Source organism: Chrysochloris asiatica, unplaced genomic scaffold (genome assembly GCF_000296735.1).
Source record: "Chrysochloris asiatica unplaced genomic scaffold, ChrAsi1.0 scaffold00245, whole genome shotgun sequence".
Taxonomy (NCBI): Eukaryota; Metazoa; Chordata; class Mammalia; order Afrosoricida; family Chrysochloridae; genus Chrysochloris; species Chrysochloris asiatica.
This window is the reverse complement of record NW_006408763.1, coordinates 1899497-1906829: the sequence shown is the minus strand read 5'-3', so window position 1 is coordinate 1906829 and position 7333 is coordinate 1899497. Positions and strand designations below refer to the sequence as shown.

Genomic DNA, 7333 nt, shown 5'->3' with positions numbered 1-7333 from the left:
TAACAAAGTCCAACAAGGAAGATACCAGGAGAGGCCTTGTGAGGTGAGGTTGTGATAATAACCTACCCAGACTCCCTGCTGGACCCTGTATCTCACTGTAGAGATGACCTAAGAATTCAAGAGGCAAGTGCATTGGGGCCATGAAGCCTACAGGGTCCTGGTGTTGTTACATGCCATGCCTTGGAGTCGGCTCCAACCGATAACGATCCTCTACAGGGTTTCAGAGGCTGTAAATCTTTACAAGAGCCAAAAACCTCATCTTTCCTCCACAGAACAGCTGGTAGTTTCCAACTGCTGTGAGATTAGTAGCCCAATTCGTAACCACTCCGTGCTACCAGAGTTCCTTGTACCACTCTCTAATCACTTCACAGAAAGGGGCTCCTGAGCACTTACATCCATCCATCTCAGCATTTGATTCCAGTTCGGAATTTCCCAGAATCCTGCCAGTGCAGGTTGCAGGTTCTCAACTGGCCCACCCCACTTCTCCGGGGGCATTTGACAATCTCTTGAGATGCTTTTGGTTGTCATAACTGGGGGGTGGGGGGTGGGGGTGTGTGCTGTGACATCTAGTGGGTAGAGGCCATTGTTGCGGTGGTGGTTATGTGCCGTGGAGTCAGTTCCGACTCATAGCGACCCTGTACAGGGTTTCTGAGGCGGTAAATTTTTACGGGAGCAGAAAGTCTCATCTTTCAACCATGGAACAGCAGTTAGTTTCGAACTGCTGACTGTGAGATTAACAGTCTGATTCATAACCACTACGCTACCAGAGCTCCTTGGGTAGAGGCCATCATTACTGCTAAATGACTTAAAATGCACAAGATAAAATGCTCTCATAAGGAAGGATGCTCTGGCCCCTCAGTTCAGTGGCTTGAAGTTGAGCAACCACAGTGTCCTGGCAGGAGAGGCCATTGAAGGAATTGTTCGAGTGGGAGTAACAGCAAAGGACTGAGCCAGAACTTGGGGATTCTCTCAGGGAGAGAGACCACTGCCTGGTAGTCTGATCCCAAGTTGGAAGCAACAAGGCACAGAAGAAGGTCTGGTCGGGGGTGACTGGTTAGCTGCTATCCAGTGGGCACTGCCTGGCCATAGTGACCCATATGTTACAGGGTAGAATGCTGCCAGAGGACTTGCTTGACAGAAATCTTTACCAAAACAGTCTGGCAGAGCTTTCCTTCACAATAGTCAATGAGTGGATTCGAACCTCCAACCTTTAGGTTGGTCATTGAGCACAAAGTAGTCAGGGGTCACCTAAGATTAATCCAGTCAGTTGTGGTGAAACCAAGCACAGTCCACAGATGATCATTGGGGACACTGAGGCAAAGCTGTTTGGCCCATTGTTTCCCCTTGCCACCCCCCAGGGGACTTAAAGTCCTACTTTCCTATACATATCAAAGGAATAAGGAGATCTGGTAGTGTAATGGTTAACCTCAAGGTCAGCAGTTTGAAACTACCAGCTGTTCCACATGAGAAAGAGGAGGCTTTCTGCTCCCATAAAGATTTACAGCCTCAGAAACCCTATACAGGGTTGTAGTGAGTCAGAACCAACTCCACAGCACATAACCACTACCAACCACCATCAAAGGTGGGCTTGGGTGAGAGGAGAAAGTGGAATGCTCTGGTTAATAATGACTTATTTCAGTGCACATGGATTTGGTGGGAACATCATGTTTCAATAGGTTTGAGATGGGGTAGCAGTCCCGTTCCAATTGAAATATGAGTCCATGAAGTTAGGTTTCGGTTGACCGATTTCAAAGGGAAGCAAAACTCTCCCCTTAAGAGCATGCAGAGCAGGAATCCCAAAGCAACACCAAGCTCAGGACTTCAAAAGGCAAAAGGCAACACAGCTCAGCTTAAAATGTATCTCTCTATACACTTTTTTCTGCTAAAGATTTTTTTCTGGAGATTTCCCTACAAATCAGGGCTGAATGCCAAGTTCCAAAGAAGGAGTGTTCTGGAAAACTATAAATAAGGCCAAGTTGGAGGCACGCTTCAGTTTTTTACAAAAAATTGTTACACTGGACATTTATGTTTGTCAGTGTCCCAAGAGGACTTGTGGGATTCTGCTCTGTAACTCTGAAATTGTTTGTAATTAGAGCTGATAGATAAAGGAACGCCCCTAAGCACCAGAAGTATCACAAACCTTCACTGGATCATTCAGTACACTTGCAGGTACAGACATAAGATGCAATTTTCTCTGTCAGTGTAATCGGGAGTACACAGTAATGAAGTCTCAAGTGCCCTTGGGTGTCAGGTACACGAAAGAGAGGGTCTGTGAATTCCTGTGAATACTCTCGAGAAATGGTTATTTATTATTAATAGAATCACTCAGAAAAAAGGGAGAGAGATTGACTGGGATTCTGAAAGTGTGGGAATTAGCATTTTTAACATCCTTACAGTAATTATAAGGAGCTCTGGTAGCGTAGTGGTTACGAATCGGGCTTCGAACCTTAAGGTCAGCGGTTCGAAACTACCAGCTGCTCTGTGGGAGAAAGATAAGGCTTTCTACTCCCGTAAAGATTTACACCCTTGGAAACCCTATACAGGGTCGCTATGGGTCGGAACCGACTCGATGGCACATAACAACGACAACAACAGTAATTTATAAAAACAAGACTGGGCGATGGAAAGTTTCTGAAGTAGGAGACTCACTGTTTAAAGCCCTAAAACAAGGAGAGGCTGCTGTTCCACAGACCTACTAGTTTTATAGTCCCCATCGGTTTCACGTTCTTTCGTGAATGAGACTACATTTCCCAGAATGTCACATTACTGGAGCTCCCACAGGATTGGTCAGAACAACGCAAAAGGGATTATGGGTCTTCCAGCAAACGGTAGAGTTTTGGACAGTGATTGGTCCACGGCTTGACGAAACTCCATTTCCACAATAAGATTGCATTCTCCAGTTTTTTCTTCTAACTAAGTGGCGGTGTCATGACTTTATAGTAGCTTTGCCCACGCCTCTCCTAGAGCCCCAATCATTTCCGCTGATAGCTTTGAAACTTCGGAGACAGGATTCAAGCCAGCAGTCGCCTGAGCAGCTTTGGGCGGCGCAGTGCGCAGGCGCCAGTGCCCAGTTGGAAGACGCGCCAGCGCTCTTTCAAGCGGGAGTTTCTGGGGGAGAGACCCGGCAGCGGGTTATCAAGAGAGTCGGTGACCGAATGTCTTCTTAGCTGGCCATGGCAGCTCTGTGATACGCAGGCCTGGATGACACGGACAGCGAGGACGAGCTGCCTCTGGGCTGGGAGGAGAGAACCACCAAGGACAGCTGGGTTTACTATGCCAAGTAAGGAGGCTGCAGTGGGCGCTGCTGGGCCTGGATACACCTAGAGCCACGCCCCCGCGGGCCCGCTCACAAAGGCTGTTGGACATGGACTTAATGGCTTTACCGTCCTAAGGACAGGCCGGTTCTCCCCGCAGCCCCGGGGTCAAGCGAAGGTCCCCAGGCAACATCCAGTGCGCTGCCTGCTGGTCATGAGTCGGCACTGCACGGTGCCACGGGTGCAAATGGGCGAATCCTCCTCAACTCTGAACCCCAAGTCTCTTAGCTCATCCTGACTCACTGTAGGGTTTCCGAGACCCTAAATCATTATGGCAGCAGTTGGTGGGTTTGAACCCCCAACTTTGCAGTTAGCAGTCCAATTCCTACAATAGTACAGAACATAAACTGACATGCAGATGCCCAGGATCTGGAGAGGGAGCCTGGGAATGTGTCCCAGTTCACAGTTTCTTGATCTTTTCCCTGAGACGTCCTGGAGACATGCGCAGATCCCTCCGAACCTTGGCCCCATCTGTTGCTGCATGGCCTTGTGCAATAGAAAGAACTCCACGCCTCAGTTTCCTCATCTGTAAAATGGGTTGATGGAAGTAGTCAGTCCAGGCACTGTGCAGAACGCACTTAACAGAAGTTCTCATAAATACTACTAATAAAAACTAAAAAGTGCCCCAGACCTATGAGCATTGCTCTCTGTTTCGGCAAGTAAGGAATGTCTTCAGTTTGGATTTTGCTGGTCCACAATGATGACCTCCAGAACTGAAGGTCCTCTCCAGACCTCCTATGCAGTGATTCCTTTGATCCATTCTAATCCTAGGTTCTCAGTCCTCTTGATCTCTCCTCACCTGCAAGAGTCTCTGGTTACTCCTTCCCTTAAGTCTGAGGGAGTCACTGGTTCTCCTTAGGGTTGAGAAACTTTGATAGTGGGCCCTTGTGAAGACTGCCTTTCTAGTCATTTCCTTTCACAAACATGTCTCCCGCCCACTGCAGACCAGGGCTGTTGGACAGATGCTGTAGCTCCAGGTGAGACCTCTGGGACCTTGTGGGAGCCCCTCTCTGAGCCTTGCTCCTTTCCTGCTTACCTGCTCACTGTGGTGCATTGGTAAGCCCCACAAGCACCCACATTGCATGAGACCCCCACCAGACTGTGTGTCCAAGCAGAAGCAGCCATTCCTGACTCTGGGGGCTTATCAATGAAGGGGGCCACTGGGGGCAGACCTGCAGCCAGAGAGCAGGCCAGCCCTTTCTTGGCTCCCCCTCCAGTGGCACTCTGTGGAAGATGAGGTGGGGAGTACCAAGGCCCTCTATCCTTTCCACCCTCCCTTTTCTTCTCAGAGTAGGCCTCTTGGCTGCCATAGGAGGGCTGTTGTTAGGTGTCATCGTGTAAGAACCGACTCATAGTGATCCTTTGCACAACAGAGTGAAAACCTGGCTGGTCCTGTACCATCTTCAACATCGTTGGTACGCTTGAGCCCATTGCTCAGTGGTCTTTCTTTTTCACTGACCCACCACTTCACCGAGCACGATGTCTTTCTCTAGGTACTGGTCCCTCCTGATAATATGTCTGAAGTATGAGAGACCAAATCTGGCCATTCTGGCTTCAAAGGAACTCTGTGGCTAAACTTCTTCCAACACAGATGTGTTTTTTGTTTTTATATCCCATGATACAAATACATCAGTTCTTCTATGGCCTTGTAACCTAGACTTCCCTGTCAGGAGCTCTTCCCCACTGAGAGCTCCAGCGTGCCTGCTCATTTAAAGGAACTTCTTCAGAAACAAAAGTCTTGGAAGTGCATGCCTGAAAGTGAAGTTCATATAATAGAGCAAAACTATCCTTTGGATTCCATGTAGTTTACATTAAGTCACTAGTAATGATTTCTGTAGATTAAAAAAAAGTTGATTGAAAGAAAAACTTAAAAGAAGGCTTCTATTTAAGGAAGAGTGGCTCTTTAGGGGAGGAGATAGTCATTTACTCTTTGTTAAACACGTCATTTTTGGTGACAATGAAAAAGAACACTTTATAATTTTTACCTGTAAGGATTTCATGTGAAGAAAATATGTTTCTATGAAAGGCCCAGTTCTGAAGTCTTCAGACATGTGAGCTTCTGCACTGCTCTCTAGAAACCCAGGAGGTATTAGCACAGAGTCCTGGTGATGCAGTGGTGCAAGAAGGTCAGCGGTTCTAACCCCCCCAGTCACCAGAGGCTCCATGGGAGACAAAACCTGGGGATTTGCCTCCCCCAAAGATGACAGCATAGGAAATCTTGGGGAGCAGTGCTGTCAAACAGAGTCACAATGAGAGGGCGCCTAACAACAACAGACATCCGTTGTACTGAGGAGGAAAATGAGGCATAGAGAGAGCAGACAGCTGGGAAGCAGAAGGGCTGAGTTCTTCAGTCCTCAATCAGCACGTTACCCTTTACACTTCAGTGAAGTCCAGCTTTTCCCCTGGGGCCGGCTGTGCCCCTAAGGACAGATTTGGAAGTCTTTCCCTGGTTATCTGCTTCTTTGAGGGGGTTGGGGTTAGGGATGCCTGGACCCTTTTGTCCCTGTGCAGGACAGCGGGTACTTTAAAGATGCGGCTCTGTCAGATATGCACTGAACTGCCAACTGCAAGGTCGGCACTTCAAGCCTACCAGCTGCTTCAAGGAGACCCTACACAGGGTCCCTCTGAGTCAGAATTGGCAGACTAGGAAGGGTGGAGCACATGGCCAGGGTCAAATCCCTGAGGCAGGAGTGACCAAGGTAGGCTTGAGGACACGGGGAACCCCCTGGAGAAAGGTCCTGGCAGACATTGGTGGGACATGGGTGGCTCAGGCCCTGTGATGTGGGAGACCACAGGGTCTCCTCCAACCCCAACCAGAGGCCTGTGTGGGAATCCCATGTGGATGGGAGACTCTTGGGAGATCAAGACCTCTCCTTCCCTCTCCTGTCCCTCTTCTACACCCCTTTCCTCTTGGTCTCCCCTTCTCTTCTTTGGTTCCTCCTCCCCCTCCACTAGCCTATAGTGGTAGGCTTTCTTGGGGAGAGTTTCACAGGGTTTCATTTCCTTACAACTCAGGGAATTACACCGGAGCAGAAATGATTTGGTTTGGGATATTTCTTCTTGAATGTCTGGCTTTACTGCATTCGTTGTAGTTGTTAAGTGTCATTGAGTCGGGTCTGACCCATAACAACCCTGTATAGGGTTTTCGAGGAGTGGCTGGTGAGCTTAACCCGCTGACCTTGTGGCTCAGACCAACTTTGTAGTCCAGTGCATTATCTCACAGTGCCACACTAGGACTCCTTTGGTTGGTGATTATGTGCAATGGAGTGGGTTCCAACTCATAAAGACCCTATGTAGGGTTTCTGAGGCAGTAATCTTTACGGGAACAGAATGCCTCATCTTTCTCTCACGGAATAGCTGGTAGTTTCGAACTGCTGACCTTGGGATTAGCAGCCCGACTTAAAACCAGTATACTACCAGAGCTCCTTAGGACTCCTTTGTTGTTGTTATTGTTAGGTGCCATTGAGTTGGTACCGACCCATAGCGAACTTATGCACAGCAGAATGAAACACTGCTCAATCCTGGTCCAGCCTCACTACTGTTGCCACGTTTGAGACCATTGATGCTGCCACTTGGCCAATCCATCTCGCTGGGGGTCTTATAGCTATTTCTCTTGGTTTTGAGTTGTGCCCCATTAGCAAATGGAGGTCCCATGGGCTTTTCTCCCTCAGGCTTTACTCCATTCGCGTCATCACGGTCAACTCTACTTTGAGGAGGCAGCTCTTCCCCAGTCGCATTTTGAGTGCCTTCCAACCTGAGGGGCTCATTTTCCGGCACTATATCTGACTGTTTCTGTGCTAATCACAAGGTTTTCAGTGACTAAATCTTCGGAAGTAGTTCGTCACTCCTTCTTTGTCTGGAAGCTCATCTGAAACCTGTCCACCATGGGTGACCCTGCTGGTATTTACAATACCCGTGGCATAGCTTCCAGAATCACAGAACCTCACAAGCCACCACAGGACAACAAATTGACAGACATGTGGTGGCAGTATTACTTTGTTGTTGTTGTTGTGAAGTGC

At 48.5% G+C, this 7333-nt stretch overlaps 1 pseudogene; it reads left to right on the top strand.

Annotated features, from left to right (window-relative positions):
- The first annotated feature begins 3173 nt into the window (after positions 1-3173).
- LOC102818577 lies at positions 3174-3284 on the top strand (annotated as a pseudogene).
- Positions 3285-7333: the final 4049 nt, after the last annotated feature.